Source organism: Rutilus rutilus (assembly GCF_951802725.1).
Source record: "Rutilus rutilus genome assembly, chromosome: 1".
In the NCBI taxonomy this organism is placed as follows: Eukaryota; Metazoa; Chordata; class Actinopteri; order Cypriniformes; family Leuciscidae; genus Rutilus; species Rutilus rutilus.
Window position 1 is genome coordinate 41,773,273 of NC_140209.1, and position 26,893 is coordinate 41,800,165.

The 26,893-nt window shown below is 39.4% G+C and overlaps 1 protein-coding gene across 5 annotated transcripts in view; it reads left to right on the forward strand.

Moving 5' to 3' along the window:
- The window catches only part of rarab (retinoic acid receptor, alpha b), a 139,316-nt gene that overhangs the window by 24,221 nt on the left and 88,202 nt on the right, over positions 1 to 26,893 (forward strand). The window contains exon 1 of one of the 5 annotated variants that reach the window (XM_084407755.1): positions 21,217 to 21,277. The exons of the other annotated variants lie outside the window; for them this stretch is intronic. The gene's annotated coding sequence lies outside the window, so the exon portion shown is untranslated. Of the gene's footprint in view, positions 1 to 21,216; positions 21,278 to 26,893 lie in introns of those variants that run through there. 5 annotated transcript variants of the gene reach the window in all.

Below are 26,893 nucleotides of genomic sequence, written 5' to 3' on the forward strand. Positions count from 1 at the left end.
ATTTTAGTACAGTGAACTCATTGTTATGTTCAAGAAACCAATTTGAAATGATTCGAGCTTTGTGACATGGTGTATTATCCTGCTGGAAGTAGCCATCAGAGGATGGGTACATGGTGGTCATAAAGGGATGGACATGGTCAGAAACAATGCTCAGGTAGGCCGTGGCATTTAAACAATGCCCAATTGGCACTAAGGGGCCTAAAGTGTGCCAAGAAAACATCACCCACACCATTACACCACCACCACCAGCCTGCACAGTGGTAACAAGGCATGATGGATCTATGTTCTCATTCTGTTTACGCCAAATTCTGACTCTACCATCTGAATGTCTCAACAGAAATCGAGACTCATCAGACCAGGCAACATTTTTCCAGTCTTCAACTGTCCAATTTTGGTGAGCTTGTGCAAATTGTAGCCTCTTTTTCCTATTTGTAGTGAAGATGAGTGGTACCCGGTGGGGTCTTCTGCTGTTGTAGCCCATCCGCCTCAAGGTTGTGTGTGTTGTGGCTTCACAAATGCTTTGCTGCATACCTCGGTTGTAACGAGTGGTTATTTCAGTCAAAGTTGCTCTTCTATCAGCTTGAATCAGTCGGCCCATTCTCCTCTGACCTCTAGCATCAACAAGGCATTTTCGCCCACAGGACTGCCGCATACTGGATGTTTTTCCCTTTTCACACCATTCTTTGTAAACCCTAGAAATGGTTGTGCGTGAAAATCCCAGTAACTGAGCAGATTGTGAAATACTCAGACCGGCCCGTCTGGCACCAACAACCATGCCACGCTCAAAATTGCTTAAATCACCTTTCTTCTCTCCTTTCACTCCTTTTCTGGAGTTCAGGAGATTGTCTTGACCAGGACCACACCCCTAAATGCATTGAAGCAACTGCCATGTGATTGGTTGATTAGATAATTGCATTAATGAGAAATTGAACAGGTGTTCCTAATAATCCTTTAGGTGAGTGTATGTAGGCTATACATTTCTTTATAATCCACAAGAATCATTGTAAAATAGAACTACTGAATACCCCTTTTAGCTTTTGTTTAGTTAATTATAATCATCACTTGATAAATAAAAAGTATTAATCACAGTAGAAGTCTCTTTTACTCACCTTCTTAAAATCTTCACATAACCAATATTGCACAAATTTACAGCTCCAAGTGATTTTTTTAATTTGATTTTATTTGCTAGCAGCTATATGGCTATACACTGAGCGTTGGTAATTGAAACTAACTGGTAATTTCATCTCATACATAAGCAGGTTATATAACATATTTGGATTTTTAATACCTGATGCCACATAGGGCCTATGTACATGTTAACCCGTTGACACGTGTTTACTATAAAATAGGAAACCTTAAAAACAATAACATACTGAACTAGTATATAGACCCAGATATTGTATTAGGAGGTAAACAAGGAAACATGAGTTTGCCATGAAAACATTTTATTAGCACTTTGCACAAAGTAATGCAAGTGAAGCATTAAACAAATCATAAAAAAAAAAAAAAAAAAAAAAAAAAAACGGTTGTGCTTTAAAATGTAAAATCTGATGTCTCACTGAAGTACATCAGTGAATTATGATCATTTGCGTAAAAACCAGACTTTGCGCTGATCCATCAATCCTGATGGAAATATGAAGAAAACAAATGATTAAAGTGCTAATGAAACCGCTCTATTAAGCCTGAAGAACCTGGAGGTGCCATCATGAAAGCATTCGTTTTTTTAAACAATAACTATTCTGTGTCTTAAGTACAATAAAACATTAGCCAATGTATCCTAACTAAAATTACCATAGTTACTAAACATAATAAGATACGATTCTAGAGTTAGCACTTAATATTTCAGTAATATGGCCAAATCATTCACAAAATCATACACAAAGGAATGCGTATGCTCAGGCTTCAAGCGTCTTCGTCAATAAGATTTGATCTATTATTAAACCAATGAAATTGGATGTGGGCGGAGCGACACGTGTAGCCCTGCCCCATTGCCCAGACTGCAATATGGAGTACTAGGAATATTAGGCACTCGATTCACTTTGTGTACTGTTCGATTAACGGCAATAGTATAAGGATGAAATGAGTCATGCTTGTGATGCATTGAAACTATTCAGCATATGGTGCAAGAAGCGAAGTGTTTTCGGTTAGTTCTGTTTTCGCAGTTAAATGGGAAGTTCCTCGACCATCTGTCTGCAATAGAAAGAGGAATGGGTACGATATTTGCTTCCTCAAAGCACTGCCACTTTCATGCCTGTCGTCTGCAGAGTAATATGCCACAAAGCTTGACATTTAGATTTTTCCGTTCATGAAAGCGTGCTCAAAGTATTACCTCCTGTTGTGTTTGTCTCTAACCTTCCACCAGGGCTCTCTAATGTCCTCTGTCGTTCCAAAATAGCAGGTAGGGGAACACAAAGCTGACTGAATCAGGGTGTTATCCAATGCTGTCGTCCTTGCCATTTTTTCAGAAATCTGCTTTTTCACACTGCTGGATATGTTTAGTTGACGGCGCCGCTCCTCTTTCCATTTCTCTATTTTACCTCCCTCTCTCTCTCCAGTGGATTGATTTTAGCGTTCTCTCTCATTAATCATTTCAAATTGTCTGCAAATATTGATGAAACAGATGATTAGGTATTTTGGATCGCTGTCTTTAGTTAACGCAAAAATGAAAATTCTTTCATTTCATCCTCATGTCGTTTCAAACCCATAAGACATTGGTTCATTTTTGGAACACAAATGAAGATAGCCCATCCATTTAAAGACTATGTAATCAACATTTTTAAACTAAATGCAGAAATGATCCACAAGAATCGAGCTTAAAGAACATGGTTGCTTTGAATGATGAACAGATTATATTTTAGGTTTTTATTTACCTACACTATAAGAAAAGTCAGTAGAAATCGGGACTAAAGTACTGTGTTAAAGTCAGGATGAGGGGAAGCTATTTTGATGAAAGTGTTGTATAATAGGGTTAATGGAAATGTTCATAAACTTATAATAATAATAATATATGTACATCTTGCAGTGTATAAATATTGGTGAATGCGTAGCCTATACACAGAGCATATCAAATATGTTAAACAGAAGCTCAAAAGGTGTGTTTGACCCATGAAAACAAACCTTATTGATTCTTGTGTGCCAAGCATGCATGTTTTAGCTTCCATTTACCATATTTGATGTTACATTTACATTTATGCATTTGGCAGACGCTTTTATCCAAAGCGACTTACATTGCATTTTAAGGTACAGATTTACTTTCTTATCAATTCTTGCTTTCTCTGGGAATTGAACCCATGACCTTGGCCAAGCGCCAACGCTCTACTGTTTGAGCTATAGGAAAGTCTAGGAAGATAGATGCGTGATAGATGTGCCATGTATGTGCAATCATCAGTGTTTATGTGTAGGGTATTTCATGCAAAGAACAATTCTGAGTTGCAAACTTCCAAATAATTTTACATCAATCAATATCAGTATCATATATAAATATATATATATATATATATATATATATATATATATATATATATATAAACAATGAGAGATGCTGTAGGATGTCAATACAGTGATATATACATATAGACAAACACATTTTGATGCTTACAATGAGAGAATGATTTTTTTTTTCTACAGTAAAAAAGCTCTTAATATAGTCAACCAAAAAAAACCTATAAATTTGATGGAGTTGCAATGGCTAAGACATTTTTATTTGAGTTTTTTGTGTAATCATGTGCTGTTTCATTGATAATATTACTTCGTTACTACAATTTTCTCATGTGCTCATTTTCCAATGTACATGTACACATACTGAGAGTGAGTCACTCTGATACTGATCTTTTGACAAATCCGAAAAAGTACAGCTGAAAATAAAAGACTTTGACCTCGATAATTGTAAAGAAAATAAGGCGGTCATATGACAAAAGAAGCAGAAATCTTGCCTTGAGCCCATGCGTGTGAGAAGTTCAAAACTTATGCAACATGTAAAAGCTGACAGCCGTTTACTTCAGTCTATTGTTGTTTTTGCTGTAGTTTTTCCATACAGAATTCCTAGAAGTACTTTGCCGCTGCCCGGTGCTAAGGCCTGAACACAGTACTTTGGCTTCTTTCTTATTTTGTCTACTTTCTGGTCACAATTTTTCATCATCTTGATTTAGGAATTTTGGAATCTCACACTGCTCAGACTCCTGGCAGAGCTGCTTCATTAGACCTGCTTCTTTTGTGGTCCATTTCGTTGCATTGTGGTGGAAAAGGTGAGAATGGGATTTGTGACTTAAGTGAATTTTTACCAGGATTGCAGGCAATGTAAGGGTGATGAAAATTGCTGACCTTTTTTTTAAATGGAATTATTTTATTTTTTTGCTCTTTTACTGTCTGTTTGGTAAACAGACAACCTGTCCTCTATATTCCGCCAGTGGCTTTGTCTCTATTTATGCTCACGCGTATTCTTTACATGTGTTCATTCATTTGTTGGCATGAGACTAGATTCAGCATTTCGGTCCATGTTTCTAGGTCTATATGATACTATTTTTCAGTTCCCCTTCAATTAATTTCCCCTTCTGCCCATTTAGTCATTTAGCAGACACGTTTATTCAAATTGATTTATAAATGAGGCACAAGTATTTTATTATAAAATTACCAACAATATTCGTAGTGCTGCTTTACAATTTACTTATGTTGCAAAAAAAACGTCTCTTATTGTCTAAGTCCTCAGTTGAAGCTTGTTTCGTGACTGTGGGAGTGAATCGTGATAGACAGCTAGTTTCAGTTTTTTGTTTGTTTTTAAATTATGTATCTGTGGTGCTTTAGTTAGTTAGCTTTAGCTGTTTGACAGTTTGCACCGTAAAGCCCTTGAAAGCACTACCGCTACAGCCATACACATGCTGGTGAACGTCTTTGTCCCTTGCGTTTCAGTGCGCCATAAATGTTGTTTTCAAAAAAATAAGTTTCAAATTTTCAAATACACAACTCGAGACCCGTTTTGGTGTGCTTTATCCAGCTGTTGAACACGAGTCTGCCTATCCTTTTGTATGTTTGAAAGAAACGGCCACCCAGGCTTTGCTCACATGTCTACAATGTTACTAAAACATCCCCAGACAAGGACAAGACACTGATGACTAAACCTTCAGATAGAAAAGCAGGAAGTAGGTGTGTTTATTTCCTATCAGTCACGATTTCCTTTGTAAAACATTCTTTTCAGCTAGGCAACATATCTTTGTTTTGAACACAGTTGCCAGATGAGTGGCATCACATGCAGCCTTGGGCAATGCAATCCGAGGACACGCTCGGTTCTAATGACCAGAGATGATGATTTAGGAGAAACATGTGCTGATAGTCCGTGACACACTCACTTTGTGTTTTTACATATATACCAAAGCTTGGCATTTATGACATATAATTGCGATAGAGTTGGATGTTTTCCTTTTAGGCATGTATGATGTAGGAATTGCAGGTGTGCCATTGCGGACAGGGAAGCGAGTGACTATTGCTCATGGGCTGTGCAGCGGAAGACAGATGGGTGAAGGTAAATTAAACAAGCTGCTCTGGCCTTCTCTCCTCACTTTGACAGTGTGCCAGCCACGGCGCCGGGTCTCTGTCATTATTTAACGGGCAGCGTTAATGGGCTCTGGCTGCCGGGAGAAACCGAGAGAGAGACAGGACAAAAAAGATTTTAAGGGAAAAAAGTGGACAAGGTTTTGTACTTGACCATGCAGTGTGGGCGGATGAGACACAGGTTTCTTGTTTCCTATCGGAACATGATTTTTTTTTTTTCCTACACTAGTAGTTGGTGGTGCTTTAGGTTCTTCTCAAGTCCAGCATGGACCTTTGTCACATAAAGTCATGACAGCTTTGCTTTACCCATTGTCACCCATAAGCAGTTTTGCAGGGAATGGAATAACATCTGGATTAGCTCTGCAAACCCCAATAGCAGGAAGGGGGAAAGTCATATCTACATCCAGTCCACAGTTAGATGGAACTTTTGTATGTGGTGGGGGGGGGGGGGGTCATTTTAAAGTGAGCATTACTATGCCTTACGTGATCTGAAGCATGGGTATTGTGAAGGACATTAGGCATGTGTGTTCACATTTTTCACATTATTGTGTGACTTTATCATTTTATATCATAAGATTGAGTTTTGCATCAAATATGTGGTGTTGTATGTTATGTGTATATGGACGCACTTATGAATATTAATTAGGGGTTGTAAGATTCATAAAATAATCCTACTGATTTGCTAAAAGGCAGGTAAATGAGCACTGGTCATTTTAGGATTACCACTCAGGCTTCTGCTCAGTCATCGTAAGCATGTTTTTGCATAACCTCACAAAATATTCATTCAAAACATAGACCTCTATAAGCTGAATCAATAATAAATTGTAAATGTACTACGTGGGGCAGTGGGTGCCTGAGCCCTGCCCAGCTCTACAGCACCCCACAATTATCTGATGTAAATCTGTGGTGAAATATGGAACTGCAGTGCGCTCGCAAAGACCCGCCCACTTTAGTTACTGTTGGTATGTCCGACAAGCCATGCCGCTCTCACGCCACACATCATGTTCTCACGCAGTACACTCACGCAGTACATTACATCGCGGAGCAAAGAGGATACTGACAACGCAGACAAGACAGGACAGACTAGGTTACTTTTGATATGAAACAAAGTCTCAACTTTCAAATTTGGTCCCTTTTGTGGCTCTTTAATATGTTGTGACAGATAGAAGCTGTCAGTTAAAGCTGCTGGTGAACCGATCATCTCTTCCTTCTAGTTCATTTATAGATCAAATAAACATCAATGAACATCAGAAGGAATGTTGTTTCAACCGCGGAAAGACGTCAGTACACACAGTTTATCAAGTTCAAATCCACCGACGTTAATCTACTAACTCTCCTGACTGCTTTGTCGGAAAAAATGGCGGATTATGATTGGTCAGATCGCCTTGTCAATCAAACTCCTTGCGAAGGGTAATGCAGATTTCAAACTGCCATTGTTGTTACCTTGCTTAAACCTTGCTCGCTCCAGACCAAGACAATATCAATCCGCTTCAGCTGTATCTTCTGCATCAGGTCAGTAACTAGCTGGCAAGTAAGTTCTTCCTATGTGGAGTAGGCTAGCGTATCATATTAATGAAAGTATAAATCCTTTAGGTTAAACGTTCTCATGTGAATAGCCTTTATGTAGTTCTGTTGTGTTTGTTTTATGTTTGTCCTGAGAATATGTAACCCCTCCATCCGGGTCCTACTCGCCCTGCTCTGTGCGGGCCTCAAACTCGGGTCTCCGACGAGAGAGTCAGGCTCTCTAACAAGGAGGCTAAAGAGCGCCTATTGAGATCAGAGGAGTGAGGTTTACTCGCACAGCGACTACTAGCTGGCCTGAGTTACAAATAGACATGACTTTCTATTTGTGCCGTAATTCCTCACAATTTGTAATACTCTCTAAAACATCATTCTGAGGCAACAAATGCTACATTAAGGCCCCGTTTACACATACATGGTTATTTAGAAAAACGGAGACATTTCCCTTCGGTTGTGCCCCTCGTTTACACGCAAACGGAGAATTCGCCTCTGAAAACGATTCTTTCTAAAAACTCCGGCCAGAGTGGAGATTTTGGAAAACTCTGTTTGTACGTTTGCATGTAAACTGAGAAAAACAGAGTTTTAGGCAGTCGACGTCACAGTATGCGACAGAACTGGCACTGCGTCAAAGGTGCGACCTATATTTTCAGGATTCTGATTGGCTAACATGGGCTTGAGCTTCTCGTTACACTGCCATCTACAGGTTTGGCATGCTCTTGACGGCATATACACGGGTTTGTGTAAACGAACACTTTTCTGAAAACGGAGAGGGTGAAATGTCCGTTTATGAAAATAACCGGGCACGTGTAAACGTAGCCTAAGATGGCATTCTGTGCGTGTGTTGTGTGTACTTAGAACCTGCCTGTCAATCAACGTTAGAGCGCCACCCTCAGGCTTAATAATGCAACATCTGCCAAAAGTGTTCTGCATGTGTTCAGCGATTAGAATATTAAATGTTTATCATTAACTAGTCGTAAGACCCAGAATCTGGCCTAAATTTATGGTCAGGAGCCGCTACTGATCCTAATCCAACCTGGATTTGCTTTTATACGCTGCAGCCCTGTACATTTACATTTACATTTATTCATTTAGCTGACGCTTTTATCCAAAGCGACTTACAATTGCTATATATGTCAGAGGTCGCACGCCTCTGGAGCAACTAGGGGTTAAGTGTCTTGCTCAGGGACACATTGGTGTCTCACAGTGGATTCGAACCCGGGTCTCTCACACTAAAGGCATGTGTCTTATCCATTGCGCCACACCACCCCTATGTAGTAATAGAGGGAGAGTAGGAGTAATGGATAAAATGAGATGAGATGATTTGATGAACCTGACAGGTCCAATAAATGGAAACAATTAATGTAAAGTGAACACACTTATGAATTGTTTATGTGATCTTCTAAGCGCTCTGTCTGTCTGTGTGCATGACCCAATGAAGGTGAATTAAAAATTTCACGCTGGAGGTGGGCTATCAGTATACAATTACTCAAAGACTCACCACACGTAACATTTACTAAATGATTTCACAGCTAATATGTATTCCAGACCTCAAGAGCCGCAAGCACATTTTCCAGGCTTAAAATCCTCTTGCTGAAAGAAGAATGAGAGAAAGGTGGTTAAGTAAAAAAAATAAAAATAAAAAAACAGTATATATTTAGATGTTTCATGTATCCTGGATGTTTTTTATTGGCTTGTGTTTCTCTGCAGGGAGATGTTGTAACATATAAGGGTCAAGAACAAATAAGAGTGTCCAAGATAAAGACAAGAAATTCTTTCCTTTTTTTAAAAAAACAAGTAGTTAGATAGAATTTTTTTTTTTTTTCTTCTAGTAATGTTGGTTTCATGCGGTTTTGAAAAACTTTATACCATTTAAAAAAACAAAACAAATTATTGACTTAAAAATTAAAAAATGAAAAATCAAGTAAACTACACCTTGATTGCATGCGAGTACACATTTTATGTCACATGCATGTGATTATTTTCAAATATGTTTTTCATATATATTTCAAGGTAAGATTTTATTACGAATAAAAAACAAAACATTTATAAATATCATTGTTCATTGGGGTTGCACCACATGAAATGTACAATTTAAGCCATTATATGTATGAATAAAAATATAGATAAAAAAATGAGCATTGCTCACCCATAAAACAGACCTTCGAATTGCTACCACTTTGATCAAAAGAAATCTTAGGCACAAAGACACTGCTACAGAAAAAATACCATTTATATTTGTGCTAGGAAATGTTAGTATTGTTGTATTAGCACAAACAGGCTGTGTGGCCTTCGTTGAAGAAAGGCGAAAAATCTGTTAGGACATGTCAGACAGAGCCACTGATCTTTGGAGGTGCATGACAGTGGGCCTCTTCACATCTCCCCCGTGAGTCTTTGAACCACCTCGTGGCATGACACAACAGTTCAAAGGCTCCTCTCCTTGCTCAATGCACTCGTAAAAACCCAGATAGCGTCTGTAAATCTGGAGCAGAAGTGTCGCTGCGCTGGCTCACTCACTCTTGATTTATAGCCCCCAGTGCACCATGGACACTAGTTCTCCAAGTTGTAACCCAGCCATGGCAGCCTGCCCCCATAATGGCAAGCATGTAAAAATGCTTTTAGCTTTCTTCATCCTTTGCATTCCTCTATCGCAGGTCTTTAAACTACAATAGGGGCTTGTTTTCTGCAGGTAGAAACCACCGAACCTCAGAAATCCATGAGTTGTGAGGTACAAGAATATAGTTTACCTATACAACATGTTACATGCTCACTTAGCCCAAAAGAATACTCATGATTAGGCTGCAGTGCAGTTTCACTGGTTTTATTAATATGATGACGACTAAAATGTGTTTTGTAAAAAAATAAAGTTTACAAAACAGGGGTTTTCACAGCAATGGCTCTTCTATGCTTTGAGTTCCTCAAAAACCTTTCAGTTTAAGTTCTTAACAGAACCATTTTTTTCTTAGTGTTAAGAGTAATTTACAAATCTAAAGAATCTTTTCACATTACAAGGAACCTTTAGTGCAGTGGAAAGGTTCCATTGACGTAAAAGGTTCATCATGGAACCATAGATGGCAACAAAAAAAACGATTATATTTTAGAGTGTATGCAAGTGGAAACTAAATTTAACCAACGCTCTGAAGTCTAGATGTTGTGATTGGCAGAGGTTAGTAAGCATTAGGTTAGTTGAAGTAAAACAGGTCCATAAAGAGATGTCTGCAGATCCATTTTCCATAAGCCCAGTCTGATTTGTGGCATCAAGTCTATATCCGAGAGTGTGTTTAATGAAATTAATATATTACTTTGTTTAAATTTGAGGTTTTTTTTATTACTAGACTCACTTGCCATCCCTGTGGAGCATTTAAAAAGACACTTTGATCACTGTTGTGTTTTGTGATCTCAGATCATGTACAAACGAGCCTAGTTGATCCTGCGAGTCCTGTGAGGCTGTTACTTTGTATAGTTAGCGGGACTTGATAAACCTCTTCAAATAATCCTGGACTCTCCAGACAATCAATTCAGTTCTGTATGATCCTTTAAAATGGGATGAGTATGTTTGATCCGAGGGGTCGATGTCCTCACTAGGGCAAGACTTAACAGGTGGCTGAGCAAGTGGCTGTTCTGACGGACGTGTCCTATGATGTGATCTATGATCGCTTTATTCTCCTTTACTCTAGTGTGGCCTCAGACACTCCGCAGACCTTGAAAAGGGAGGCCATTTGGTGGATTATCATGACAATGGAGCAGACCTTCCTAATGGGGACGAGAATGGAGCCCAGATGAGCAATGAGAGTAATTCTCTTATCTGGGCTGTTTCTGTGTGCTGCTCACGGTTGTGATCATTATGTCCTGTAGTCTGGTCTTGATGTCTTGGAAGCTTTATTGAATAAAGCGCAAGGAAGTTCTTTACTTGATTGTGTGCTGTAAGGACATCCTCATGGTTAAGACAAAGTAATGGTTATTTGCTGTTCAGTCATGCTGGAGCTAATAGATTCAGTGAAGAAAAAAACTGTGATGTTGATCAATGAAGCGAAGGCTGAACTACACTAGATTTCAGTCCACAATTTAAAGACAACAGCTGTTTTAGAGGAGTGTTCCTGGTTTACTACCAGTTAAGCTCTGTTGACAACATCTGTGGCTTGCTGTCGTTTACCACAAAAAAATAGACTCGTCCCTTAGTTTGTAGAAACATGCTGTACACTTACAATGGAAATTGATGGGGAAATATATTCCATTTTAAACAGTGCAGCTCATTTTTAAAGTTTCTTTATTTTATTTGTCTCCATTTATAAAATTATTTGATAGCTGTATGCATAAAGCGAATCTTAAAGCGGTCACTGGCAGGAGTTGGAAAAATTGGTTAAAATTTTGCATAGACAATGTTAGCCTCATATTAACGCATATATCCACGGTTTCACAGACAAGTTTTAAGATAGGTTATGAATGTTTGAGCTGTTTTAACTGAAAGCAACTTGCACATATATTAAAATATGTCAGTGCCATTGTTTTGTCTCAAGATGCACACCAGTAATGTGTTTTTTTTGTTGTTTTTTTTTAAGGCATGTTTATAAAAGCTACTTAAATGTCCTAACTGAACTAAGGCCTAATCCTAGCTTAATCTAAGCTCTGTCTGTGAAACCGGACCATAATGTTTATGGCTATGCTTTCAAAACTGTGCATTTTATATGCGGCTGCAATGCCTTGCCTCATATTTCCATTGTGTTTATTTAAAAACAATTTTAGTTGTCTTTGCGAACTGAGGGAAAGGTCAAAATTATTTTTGGTAGTAAACAACAGCATATTAAAGATTTTTAACTGAGTTTTGCTTTTACTGAACCATTAAAATTGTATTAGTACTGCAAAACTTTTTATATTCAAATACCGCCTCCTTGTTTGGAAATTAATCTAGATGAAGAATGCAGTCTGAACAAGTGTAGACACTTAAATTCAGGAAGACTGGCCATTATAGACTTGCCATTCGTTTCCAAACATAGTGAAAAAATATATTGACTCAAAGACACCGAGTTCCTCTGCGAGTGGAGTTGAGGTTGGAAAGGGTCCTCACGTGAGGTTTGCTGATACCAGAGACACAGGATATCCTGTAGAGCAGGGTCTGGAATGGGAAGTGTTGCCACGCCACTGGCACCAGTGTAGGAAGCGGCTATGAGGAGACGCCTGGGATCTTGGCAAACGTTTTAGAGGTGTTAAGTGCGCCAATGGCTTCTGTTTTAACAGGGACTTCCCCTTTTTGGGGACAGTGAGTCTCCTTTCCTCTGGATGATCCTTTCCTCACATTTCATATTATTGAGTACATGTGCGAGTGATTTGTTTCCCTCGTAAATCTATTTCACCCAAAGTCTTGTTTTATCCAGCACATTTTTATCAGTAATGCATGTTCACTATTAGCATGATTACAAGACTGTGATTTTTGTATGTGTTGTATTTGGAGCCATAACTCCACTGTAGCTTTTTTTTTCTCTCTCTCTTTGCAAACAGAGGAGTTGAATTAAGGCCTATTGAGTTGATAGGGATGTCGGCTCTACAGTTAGGCTAGTCCACCATTAACTGAAAGACCCTGCTTAAAATTCCTCAATTCACAATTTGTTTGTCACACTATGCTTGCGACCTTGAGTAAGACTTTTATTGCCATCTGCTCCTTAGTCATCCTGGCCCCGTGCTTTGACCTTCTCTCTTATGCTCAGTCGGGACATGTGCTCTTGCAGTTAGGGGGATATACTGATATTATTATTCTGGCTTATAATTATTTTGATTTGATTTTGAAACGTTTTGATTTATTAAAAATGACTAATAAACACACAACTGTCTTATTCTGTGTAAGAAGCCACATCATCTCACAGAAGGATGCTCAACTGTCGTTATGAAGTGAGTTTTGAGTAAAAGCATGTTATTAAATGTTGTCTTTTGTTGGACAAGAGGTTCATAAATGCTTCTCATGTTTGGAAAGATGTTTGACGTGTGTTGCTTTTTCAAATGCACGTTATAAGTGACTCAAACTCACAGTGCTTTCAGGTGGAGCAGCGTTTACAGAGCCGTACATCAATGACAAGCTGAGCATAAAAAATAATCGCAGCCTTTGCGATTTCATAATCGCGACAAGCCAAATCGGTTTAAGAGTGATTTCATGTAAATTGCGACTCAAAAGGAGAATAACTTGCATTTTGAACCTGGTCCGTATGGATCACGTTTCAACTACAATCACTACTTGACACACATCGTGATATCTATGCTAAAACTATATGTTGTGAAGCCCTACTTTTTAATGCTATTTGAGCATAAGAAACAACTTTTGAGATAGACTATGCAGGTTTTGTTGCCTAAGTGAAGTATGTTATTTGATATGTGAGTTTGGTTTTGCATGCTTGAAATAGCCTCCAGGAGGCATTGCAAATATGGCCACAGAGTGAACTGACTTTTCTTGAAAGGGACCAAACGGTTACATAACAGTTTGTGCTGGATTACTTCCACAAAGTATAGACTTTGAATGATCGCAAGGGCTTAGGGTGGCATTTGGACAGGAGCTGTGTCTGTGTCTGTGTCTGTGTCTGTTCATAATTTCCCAAGTTACTCTGGGACACATGAGACATAAACGAGAACACATAAAACTGTTGGTAAATTGCTAGGTACAATTTAAAGTTAAAACCAAAGACTCAAATTAAACTAGTGCTTAGCAGTATATTCTCAGATGATTAAAATGACGATCTTTACTTGGTGTCAAGGCACATTGGTCCTCTAAAACTGATGTTGTCTGTCATGAGCAAAGTGAATTCCAGTATCGTTACAGTACATGGGCTCCCTCCTTTTCAGAAAGCGCTCTGACCACAGCATGGAAAATCCTTCACTCTTCCCTGTAGTTTGGAGGGCCCTAATTTGGGTGCTTATCTTGGCACTAGTCTAATGAAGTAAGCCCAGCTTGGAGTGTGTGGTCCGCAAAAGCACCTGTGTGTGTTCGGGTGTTTGTGTGTGTTTGCGTGTTTAGTACGTAAGGGATTGAAGACGTTGATGTCATTGCTCTGTTGTATTTTGAGCATGCACATTATCTCCGCTCGTCTGTATTGTTGGCTGGGTTTAGCGTGTGTTTGACTGCGTGTTTGTGAGTGTATAGCTGAATGATTTAGGAGGGTGTGTTAGAAAGAGGGAGTGAGAGAGTGCGGGGTGGAGGAGAGTGGAGTACGTGTGGTCTGGATTGGCTTGTGAGTCTCAGTCTAGTAAAATAAACACTCTAGTCCTCAAGCCCAAGAGATTATGCTGCATTTTTGATAGCCATGCACAAAAAACCCAGCTGGAAGAGCTGCATCATTTCCTCGACCTCATTCTGGCATGGTATTATACGTGTATGTCAGTGTGAGTGTGTATTTATATACTCTTTCTGTATTGTTGAGAACAGAATCTCTTAGAGCTGCTTGCTGATGATGAACCAAACTGTTGTTCAATGTGTCAATAAGTTATACAGAATGCGAACTCCTTTTTATTATCACTGAAGCTGTCAGTCACCTCAGTTCAACACTGATTTCTGCACTTTCTTTAAACTCAAAGTATTTACATCTCATACCTTGTTGGTTGTAGTGACAGCATGTGAGCTTGCGTGTTGAGTGCCAGAGTGTTTGCTGGTCATAAACCCCGGAATCGAGGTAGCATTTTTAAACTTCTGGTTCCATCGTCCCAAAGTTAATGGGATATTTTAATGGGTCATCGGCTAAACTCCTAAAATAAGATCTGTGGTTAACACAAGCTAACAATATGAATGCTACAAGGACCAAAGACATGTAAATGAACCAAAAGCAGGTCATGATGTCACAAGGTGACCATAAAAAGGACAGAATGCTCAAGCATACCTGTTTTTTCTTGTTTTTTTTCATAGTCGCAATTTTACCTATCACAGTTCGATACAGGTATCAGAACCGCGTTTCCTCGCAGCAGATCTTCGTTTCTGTGTGTGATGGAGGAATTCTTGCCGCTGTTTTGACTTTACACATTTTATAAGCTCTGCATGAGTTCTCAGCTGGTCAAAATACCATCATATGCAGGCTACACACATACACTGAGGGCATTTAGCCCAGCACACAGCATTTTTTTTGGATGTTCGGTAAGTTCCATCTTGAAATATACGTCATAAAAGCCGACCAATCAGGTTGTGAACGTATCCCTATGCCTTTAGGTATGTTCGGTGTTAAAATGCTAATGTGAACGCTAAGCAGACCAGGACTTTTTTGGTCCGGATCAAACGAACCAAGCGAGTGTGAACACACCCTAAATGGGACTACAAAAGCCATCAGGGTCATTAAACATCATCACGCTGAACAGAAAAACGAATCTACTTACTAGTCCACTTTTACAGAGGATTTATGAATTCTAGAGGATTTAATCGTGGTATTATAAACACCTCTGATTGGCCATTACATTCACATGCTACGTGTGTGACGTGTGTGATTTGAATACAATACTCAATCTTGCAACTATACAGTTTGCAACTACACTCACCTAAAGGATTATTAGGAACACCATACTAATACTGTGTTTGACCCCCTTTCGCCTTCAGAACTGCCTTAATTCTACGTGGCATTGATTCAACAAGGTGCTGAAAGCATTCTTCAGAAATGTTGGCCCATATTGATAGGATAGCATCTTGCAGTTGATGGAGATTTGTGGGATGCACATCCAGGGCACGAAGCTCCCGTTCCACCACATCCCAAAGATGCTCTATTGGGTTGAGATCTGGTGACTGTGGGGGCCATTTTAGTACAGTGAACTCATTGTCATGTTCAAGAAACCAATTTGAAATGATTCGAGCTTTGTGACATGGTGCATTATCCTGCTGGAAGTAGCCATCAGAGGATGGGTCCATGGTGGTCATAAAGGGATGGACATGGTCAGAAACAATGCTCAGGTAGGCCGTGGCATTTAAACGATTCCCAATTGGCACTAAGGGGCCTAAAGTGTGCCAAGAAAACACCCCCACACCATTACACCACCACCACCAGCCTGCACAGTGGTAACAAGGCATGATGGATCTATGTTCTCATTCTGTTTACGTCAAATTCTGACTCTACCATCTGAATGTCTCAACAGAAATCGAGACTCATCAGACCAGGCAACATTTTTCCAGTCTTCAACTGTCCAATTTTGGTGAGCTCGTGCAAATTGTAGCCTTTTTTTCCTATATGTAGCGGAGATGAGTGGTACCCGGTGGGGTCTTCTGCTGTTGTAGCCCATCCGCCTCAAGGTTGTGCGTGTTGTGGCTTCACAAATGCTTTGCTGCATACTTGGTTGTAACGAGTGGTTATTTCAGTCAAAGTTGCTCTTCTATCCGCTTGAATCAGTCGGCCCATTCTCCTCTGACCTCTAGCATCAACAAGGCATTTTCGCCCACAGGACTGCCGCATACTGGATGTTTTTCCCTTTTCACACCATTCTTTGTAAACCCTAGAAATGGTTGTGCGTGAAAATCCCGGTAACTGAGCAGATTGTGAAATACTCAGACCGGCCTGTCTGGCACCAACAACCATGCCACGCTCAAAATTGCTTAAATCACCTTTCTTTCCCATTCTGACATTCAGTTTAGAGTTCAGGAGATTGTCTTGACCAGGACCACACCCCTAAATGCATCGAAGCAACTGCCATGTGATTGGTTGATTAGATAATTGCATTAATGAGAAATTGAACAGGTGTTCCTAATAATCCTTTAGGTGAGTGTATACAGGGAGTAGATCTAAATAGGACTACTGTAATCAGCACTGTTCATGTTTAGTTAATCGCGGCAGCTTTAGCCTAATCACTTTTTTTTTTCTCCATTAATTGTGCAGCCCAAGAATCTCTTTTTTGTTTTGCTGCACAATGGTCTGCCCCTGTTTTATTCAATAAAAAGCTAAGAGAGTGTTGATTTGCCAGTAAGTCTTGTTTATGTGTTTTATGTATTGGGTTTGACGAACAAATGGCTCATTTTCTGCGGATTTTGTGCCGTTGTAAGCCCATCAATTGTTCCCCAGTAATTCAGTTTGACACGTCTGCTCCGCGCCTGCCAAATACCTGTATTCCCTGCCCTTCTTCTCCATGTTTTTAATGTGCGATTGAAGGCAGATGTGGCTCAACATCTGTACGGCGCTGACAGTACCTCTGTGTTTCTACAGCTGATAGATCGGTGAATCTGCCAGTGCTGAATGTCTCACAGTGAAATTTACTTCCCAACATTCCCATTCCGACCTGCAGCTGTACACGTTGTACCTGTGGACCTCTCATGATCCTCTTGCCAGATCCTGTTGTTAGAAGTCAACCATTGGTTATTTGAGAAAAGAAATGTGTTTCTGCACAGGCTCCTGTTGGGATGATCAAAGGGATCTTCCACTTCTTTGCAGCCAATGTTAATCACGTTTAAAACTCTTTTTCATGATCACCGCAGTGTTAGCACAGCCATACAATGACCTTTGTTCATGGTTTATTGGGTTAGGGTCCATCTAAAGCTGTCTTCTATTCAGTGGTTCAGATTGTGCAAGAACACACAGGATTCAAAATCCCAGTGGAAACACTTCGTCTCAGGGTTGTGTGTGTCTGTGTGTGTGTCTGTGTCTGTGTCTGTGTGTGTGTGTGTGTGTGTGTGTCTGTGTGTGTCTGTGTGTGTCTGTGTGTGTCTGTGTCTGTGTCTGTGTCTGTGTGTGTGTGTGTCTGTGTGTGTGTGTGTGTGTGTGTGTTTTTGTACCCTGTGGAAATGTCTGTTATGAATAATAGTATTTTCATTTGGACACAAGTAATAAGCATAAAGATGAAACAAATTTCAGAAATTAAAATGCAGGGAAAGTAAAATAAACCCAAAAGGGCATATAGAAAGTATTTTCTTGAGTAAAATACCAAATCAGACTGCCATATCAGCAAAAAGATTTTAAAGCAGAAACTTTGAGAAAACAAGTCTGCTAGATGAACCTCTGTTATTGCCAGCCACATAGAGAGGCCCTAGACAAAACTAAACTACCTTTAAAGGGACAAATCATCCAAAAAATGAACAATCTTTCATAATTTCCTCGCCTTCATGATGTTCCAAATTCGTATTTTGGTTATCTATCGTTGGAACACAACGGGAGAATTTTTAAGAATCTCTATTTTTCATACAACAAGAGTGACCTTCAGCTGTCAAGCACAATAAAAAGCACCATAAAAGTAGTCTATATGACTCATGTGCTGTATTCCACGTCTGTATGATTACTTTGTAAGAACAAAATGAAATTTAAGCCATTATTTACTCTCAAATCAAATCATTCATGCACATCATTATGCGGCTCTCAAAACAAATATGCCGTTTATGATGCAGGTTATACATTAACAGCGTCAAACATAATTCATTCTCGTGTGTTTTGTTACCAAGCGTCATGGTGCGAAATGTACACCATATTTAATTTGAGAGCTGCATAATGATTTGCATGAATGATTTGATTTGTGAGTGAAAAATGGCTTTCAGTCTGTTCATCACAAAAAAAGATTATATAGCTTCAGAGGACTTTGCAATACAGTGCACAAGATATATGGACTATTTTAATGTTGCTTTTATCGTGGGTATTTTTTTTTGTCCTTTGAGCAGCTTGACGGTCCTTGGTCACTATGAAATCTCCTTTTGCATTCAGGTTTGAACCCTGCGGTTCAGGGTGAATTTTCATTTTTGAGTTAGCTGTTCCTTTTAAGTGGTGTGATGTTTAAAAAACTCAGTAGGCCAGGGTAATTATATTTGAAAAGATTTAGCAACAGTATTACTCCTGGTAAAGATTCCAAAGAAACAACAACATTCACTATCAAGGATGTTGTGTTGAAGCTGTTGTTTTCGTCTCTAAACTACTTCGAAGACTTCTTAACTACCCTCAACGCTAGAGAATGCAGGAACTTGTATTCTTCACATTTTTATGTAACATCTGTTAGTTAACCAGAGCCATTGCACTGGTGTTCCTGTCATCTCAAATGTCTTTAGGGCTTTCTTTGAAAGACGTTCTTATAAAGACCTGAACTGAGTACTCACAAACAAATGAACAATGCTCCTGTCAACACCACCCGCAGACAGAGGCTGATCTATAATCTGGGAAATCTGGTTCCCTGAGCAGGGCAAAAGTTTCCAGTTTTTAATCCCACTGTAATCCTCACCTTCGCACAGTGATAGCGCAAGTCTGAGAGAAGGATTGATGTTACTAAGGGGACAGAAAGGAGGGGAAAGACTGACGAAGGCCTCTCTATTTATGCTCATGGGCCCGGAGGGGGGAAAGTTTCAATTTTTCATGGCACAGCTCACTGCCCCACTTTCCAGAGTTTTTGAAAAAAAATAAAAAAATACAGCTCTGGCTAAACCGATGAGATTAGTAACGCCTCACTCTTCAATGCTCAGGTTTTCTACACACTAATGGAGCTCCTAAAATGAAACACAATCTGGCTGTGATTAGCTATTGCAAAGGAAAGGTTTCTGAGCTCTGATGTGTCATAGATCCTAGAAACGGCCAATAGCACTATTCAGAAAGGATTAGATTTCCAAACAACGTTTGAGGTGGGGATTTCATGTACTGATTCAGTATGGCATTGGGAAAATGAGAATTAGTCTTTTTTACTAAGATTGGAGTGTCTATTTCCTGGATGTGGGCGTTCTGGATAGTCATGTGATCTAGATGCATTTGGCTTGAAATAAACCAGACATATACATGATATAATTTGATATATAAGGGGAGAAATGAATGAATACCTGACACTGCTACTACTGCTACTGAGCAGTTTGTATGTTTCCATGCCTGTATTTACACAAAATAGAAATGCAAGTTGTAGCCTCTTGGAAAACTGTGACTTTTATTTAGTCAAAAGACGATTAGATTTGCATCTTAAAGGTTTGTATCAGTGATTTCAGGCCCAAATTTTTATTATCACATTCATAATCTTTCCTAACGATCCGCTAGCTGCCCGCCCCATAAGCATGCCATCAAAAAAACGCGTCTCTGTAGGCAGCCTAGGCTCTGAGATCTGCACACAAAAACAATTGGTTTCACCAACCACTCAAAACCAAAACAAATAGTGTTCCAACCAATCACCGACAGGGGGAGGGTGTTGTGTTTTGGTTTTGAGTGGTTGGTGAAACCAATTGTTTTTGTGTGAAGATGGTTAGGAAAGATTAGATGAATGTGATAAAAAAAAAAAAAAGGGCCTGAAATCACTGATACAACCTTTAATGTTTCCATCTAGAATTAATTTTATGGTCCACCCCAAACTTTGCAGAAAAACACAAAGAAACACGGTTCATCTCCTTATGAATTTATTTTTCTTTTTTACGTCACACAGGATGACAGCAGAACGTGACCTGCTAAACTTGTTTTACCCATAAAGTTGACAAAAGGTCAAAGTGCACAATGAAGAAGCACAAAGTAGCCCTAACTAGAATTTTTTTTTTTAAGTTAATTTACAGGTAACTTTTGCAGAGGTTGTTTGAGGAAAACAGACTTGCTCAGTTTGGACTGGATTTGTGTTTCACAAAAACTAGTCCTCTCCAAATAGAGCTAATCTGTCAAACATTTAGCCTATTTTGTTTACATAAATAGATGTAAACAAAATGTGTAATTGTTACACTGAATGTAAATAAAAGGCTAAATTCAGTCTGTTCATCATACTGTATTAAGCAATAGTCTCTTCAGAAAATTTTGATTAATTCGCTCGATTCATATGGGTTAGTTTTACAGTCTCTTTATTAACTTTTTGAAGCATCAAAATGATAGTTGCATAGACTGTGAACGAAGGCACAGAAATCGCTCAGATTTCATTAATATCTTCATTTGTGTGCCGAAGATAAACGATAGTCTTATGGGTTTGGAACGACAGTAAATTATGACAGTATTTTCATTTTTGGGTGAACTAACCCTTTAAGTAAATGGATACTAATGGATTCTCTCAAATTCACCTGCAGCACCAGGTTGTTTACAATCTTTTCTAAGATGTGGTTTCCTCACCGTTCAGAGACACACAAAACAGAAAGTACAGCAGTGGATCTCAGAAATGCAGTCTAGTATTCAAGCGTACACACAGTACCACGCTTCCTCGGAGCTCAGTCTCCAGAGGCTATTTCTGGGCAGAGAATCGATCTGCATGTAGTGGAGTCTGGGTAGCTGGTCGATAGCATCCTATTAAAGAGATGTACCTGCTCAGGCTGGAGTGCCACTATGTGCGGTCACTGGCTTGAGCCGCACATCTTCTGGTATGTAGAAAGGTCTGTGTGTGTGTGTGTGTGTGTGTGTGTGTGTGTGTCTTTTGTGATTTGTGCTTAGTAGGAATTCAATACAGCTACTTACACCATTGACAATTTATTATAGACCACTGAGGCACTTTACTGATTTGTAGGGACAGACTTTCATACAATTAAACAAAATTACTGAATTTAGAGTATATCTTGGTTGTAGTTTGTTCTGTTTGGAGCATACACACTCTGTTTGTCCTGTGTAAATTTGACTGTCATGTAATCCTAGGACTCTGAAGGTGGATTGTTTAAGTTTGAGGTGTGGCTTGCTTCTGATGGAGCGCAAAAGGTGTGTTGACCTGAGTTGCTTGCATCACCCTAACTGAGGACAATGTTGAAGGATGTCCCACTGACTTTCATTTTATGGACAGTCACAGAAACATTCTTCAAAATGTCAAGAATTTCATGCAGGTTTGGACATAAGGATGAAAATATTATGACAGATTTTTCATTTTTAGGTGAACTATCCCTTTAAAGCTTTGCTCAGAATATTGATTTTATACTATACGTTGGACAGACTCAGTGATCCATGCACACTAACGTTACACCTTCATTTGATCTTTCAAGTGCTTTACCCTGATGTTGTAAGATCTGTAGACAACTAACTGCTGCATGCTGTTCCGCAGACAATAAAAGGATAAGCGCTCCTCTATCGAATAACCAGCTTTCAACGATCATCCCAAAATGAGGGCGGTTTGGTCTTATCAGTATTCAGAGCATCTGCAACACGCTTCCTGATTTCAAAGCAGATATATACATTCACGCTTTATTTCTATATAATAATTTCCCTCATTATTGTGCTACGAAACATGCAGCTTGACTTTTTTACACTTACAGAGACTTTTCCGATACCCTGACACGCTCTCTCATTATGTAGGACTGTATTGTATTGGTCAGCACCACTCCCTCCCCTCTTTACTGAAACACCTCGCCTGACCCGTTCCTTTAAAAGCAACTATTCAATCTTACGCCTCATTTCCAAATCCGCCTCCCTTCCTAATACATCTTACCGCTGATGGCTGGAGTAAGGGTTCAGACAAAAGCCTGACACAGGCCTATCCTGCATCAGCCTCTGAACCCACGGGGGAAACATGTCACTGCGGCACACACTTCAGCAAGTACGTCCATGTCTCAGGCTCAGGGGACTCAAGGACAGTTTGATTTTTATCACTCGATTCCCATCAATCCTCAGCTCCCAAGGACGGAGTGTTCTGAGTGCAGTGGCTTTCCTCCAGGGATCGCCTGTTCCCGTGATTCATCCCCTCTCTCCTCTCATCTCAGTTAAAGCCAGCGCCATGTCGTGTTTAGTCACCCGCTTCGTCCCTGTTGGCCTGGCTGCTGTTACTCACGGCTTATTTTAGGCTACAGTTATGGCTACCATGGGAGGTGTGGCTTGGCCTTTCGCCACAGATGACATAGGTGATGCTCCCTGTCTTTAGACCTGTCTGCCGGTTGGGAATGTGTGTATCTGGATTGTCTTTCTTGCCCTCTGTCTGTTTAGTTGGTAGATTTTGTAAAAAAAATAATAATAATAATAATAATTTGTAGTACTTTGTACAACTGAAAGCCAGTCATTCGTTCCAACAGTGTGGCTCTGTAGCACTTTCAAATTATTTGTTTGAGCATTCCGACCAGCCCTCATAGCAACACTGACTCAACCAATTGCGTGAATTTAGGGCGGGGCTATCTGTCTGACTTGACCAATGACAGACAGCAACATTGTTCAGGAAACCTGTTTGAAAAGATTAGCTATTTTTGCAGTTCTTGTCAGTGATGCCAGTGATGGAGTTAAACACATTTTAAAGGTGAAGGTAGCTATATCTTTATTCAATGACAAAATACTTTTTTTGTCCCAGTTTGTCTATAGACTTCAAGTCATTCAGTGTAAAAATTGAGGCTCTTTTGCAATTTCAAAACATTTCTATCTGTTTGAGTTGCCCGACTTGTCAGCTTCAGGCTCAACCGATGGCGTGAGTTTAGGGTGAGACTGCTTGACTGTTGCTGGGTGGATAAATATGCACACATGGACTCGCTGATTGCCTAAGTATTTCCGCTAAGATCTCAGTGCTACATGAGCTTCCGGTATAATATTCTCCCATAGCAAACTCTAGCAGTAAACGGTAGTAGCAAGCAAAGTCTTTTTGTCATATTTCTAAGTCCTGTTGATCACAACTTATTGGGCCCTATCTTGCACCCAGCGCAATTGACTTTGTACACCGACGCATGTATCATTCCTATTTTGCACCTGCGCACAGCGGACTTTTCCCTCCACAGACGCACGTCGGTGAGTTAGGAAATGAACTTGTGCTCCCGGGGGCGGTTCAGCGCAAAGAAGAGGCGTGTTTCCGGCGCAAACGTTCCCTGGTGCTATTTTGCAGGTTTAGAAAACAATTCCGCCAATTTAATTCCGTGTTGCGCATGTTATTCATATGCTATTTTAAGGGTGCATGCTTGGCCGTAATCAATGTAGCGTGTGCACAACGCGCATACACTTTGCTTATCTTATCTACACACAGAAGCAGCAGTTCTCATTTTTATAAAACCATACAATATTACAAGGAAAAATATTAACACACGAGGGGAATCATTGTTGTGTCCATGAAGATGTGAAAAAATAGGCATAAATCTAGCTTACACATTTACCCAAATTATTATACGCCTGTTTAACCGAAGCTAATTTGGGTGGGTTTCTCCCATCCCCAATGTAACTTCTCTGTCTTTTACGGCCGTGAGAGAACGTTGCTCTCCTCGGCTGTGAAGCGCTCCTGGCAAATCCGCCGTTACAATAGCAATCCGCCATGGAAAAAGCGCCTGCTCTTAAAGGGAATGTGACATGTCGCTCTGATTGGTTTATTTCACGTTACGCCCAAACCACACCTATGAGTAATGAAGCTACTTCAGACCAACCCCTTTTAGATTTGCGTCGGGCGCAAGAGTCATTTATCCCACCGGTATAATAGCAACAGCGCCGAGACCCGCCCACAAAGTTACTTGCATTTCGCGCTTGATACGTGCGTTTCAGATCGTTAAAATAGGGCCCATTATGTTATATTATAAAATAGTGTATATATATATATATATATATATATATATATATATATATATTACACACACACACACACACACACACACACTATCTTTCTATTTTAACTCCAATAGAATATAAAAAACAGGACTTATATATATATTAACTATAGTGAACATAACATTTTAGTAAATTATACTAAAACTTAAAGTAACTTTTACCAAAAAAATGATTGCAACAAACAGGCATTCTTTTTTTCTTGTTATATTGTTGATAATGAATAGATTGAGGAATACTTGGGTTGATGTCGAACTTTAAAAAAAAATTATGAGTGTTGTATAAGTTGCACAATCTTAACATGTATAAGATGTGTGCCTGATATAAGGGGGAGGGTAGTGAATGCCCCAGGGCAATAAAGACTGGCCACATAAAGGTGGATTAGATCTAAATTACTCTGATCTTTTGTGAGAGTCTTCCTCAAGATTTAATTTTGTGCTGATGCTAAATGCGAAAGCGATTGTGTGTGTAGACCATTTGGGATATTATAATATTTAATATGACACTGCAGCTCCACCTTACAGTTAAAAGAACCCTAACCTTTTCTTCATCAACTGTTTGCTTACTAACTCTTTCCCCCCCATTGACGGAATTTTCCGACAATCCGTGTTTTCACTGTTATTTGGTAATCTCCGGATCAAAACACAGGCAAAGAAGAAGCAGAAACAGGCGATAAGAGCATTGCTTATGCATGTTGTAGTATTTGACAAAAAGTCTTTTGTTGCTTTTTTATGAAATTATTATTATTCTTTTTTTTTAATGCAGTGTCTCTGTTTTTTCTTTTTATATATTGCATGCTCAGATATACATACAACAAAGTATTCTAGGGGTCATAAGTGTTTTGTGAAAATGACCAAAAATGCTGGAAGTGGCTGGTAAATTTTTTATACGCTGGTGGGGAAAGAGTTAAATGTGCATATGTATTCGGGGGTTGTTTGTAGATTGTGTGCCCGATATGAAATTTGTTATTTAAACATAACATTGACAGTTTTAGAGGTTTTAGTCTGTCCCCATTCAAGTGCATATTATGAGGCGTAACCAATATGGCTGCCGAGTGCACTAGAGTTGCTTTAAAAGGGATCTTGGCAAAATGAGTGTTTTGAAATCTGTTAAGAAGCTTTTTCTTTTCCTTTCTCGTTTTTGTTCCATTTGTTGATACAGAAAATTACACCCATTTTAAGGTGAGTCAATTGTCTGGATGAAAGATCTCTTGACATTTGAGTTTGGTGGCTGTTTTTCCATTATGTTATATGGATTGGTCCATTTCCCCCTCCTGTGTGTCATTTAGTGAAGGAGCCCATCTGCTTGGGATTTTTAGATTGCTATTTTGGACAGGTGTTGACATAAAGAATACACACAACCGAAAGTCACCCCGTTGAAAGATATACACTCTTACTCATGTGACATTTGTATTGCCAGTCTTTTACATATCTGTTTATATCTCTCTTTATTTCTGTGTCCGTCTCTGTCTCTTTTTCTCCACCTCCCTCCTTTCTTTCTTATGCATACAGAAATACACTCCCCCCCCAAGACCTCCCAGTCTATCGCAATTGGACCCCCACTATAGAAGATTGTTTTGCAGAGTTCACTGGGTAGAGGTGCTTCATCTTGTGTCACTAGAGGGTGGTCCTATTTAGATAGGCCAGGTTGAGGGGGGATAAGGGTGACCTTTAGCCTTTACAGGGTCATCATCCATTAGGAAATGATGGGTGGATGTCAGTGGTCATCCTGCTATGACAATTTGTCTTCTAGAATATTTTTTGTCTGTCTAATCCACTCCTCCTAAAAACAAATATGTTATGCCCCTATTGCTTACCCTTTTACTCATTCAGATTGAAGCCCACACTTCTCTGTTGTCTCCCCTGTTCTCTTTTGTTCTTTTCTCTCTCTCTCTCTCTCTCTCTCTCTCTCTCTCTCTCTCTCTCTCTCTCTCTCTCTCTCTCTCTCTCTCTCTCTCTCTCTCTCTCTCTCTCTCTCTCTCTCTCTCTCTCTCTCTGTGCAAACTAATACATTCCAAAGTGTCTGGCAACCTTTGGCATATTAGCTGTGAAAGATAGTTTTCTCTCAGTTTTATCAGAAATTGTGCCAGTGCTTTTGTGACTCCAATGCCTCTCAATCTGTTCAGCCCTGTGGCCTTGCGTAATAATTTATGCAATAATAGGTGTAGTTTTCGACTGCGTAGCTGCATTATAGTTCCTGGAAAGCCATTTCTGCTGAACAACACTGTCATCATGTAATCTTAAAAACATGAGTGATACTGTCATATACTGAGAGATAAAGACAGCATTGAGTAGAAAACAGATTATCTATGGGTAAAAACAAACCCAATCAACCAATCACAAAAATGACATACTGTATGTACATACAGTAATCAAACTCAAAAGGCTGTCAAGAACATTTTGACCTCAAAATCAAAAGGAAAAAGTGAGAAAATATATTTTAAAGGAAATAGGGAGAAATTGTATTTTAAATTATAAGAGAATAAAGCCTATATT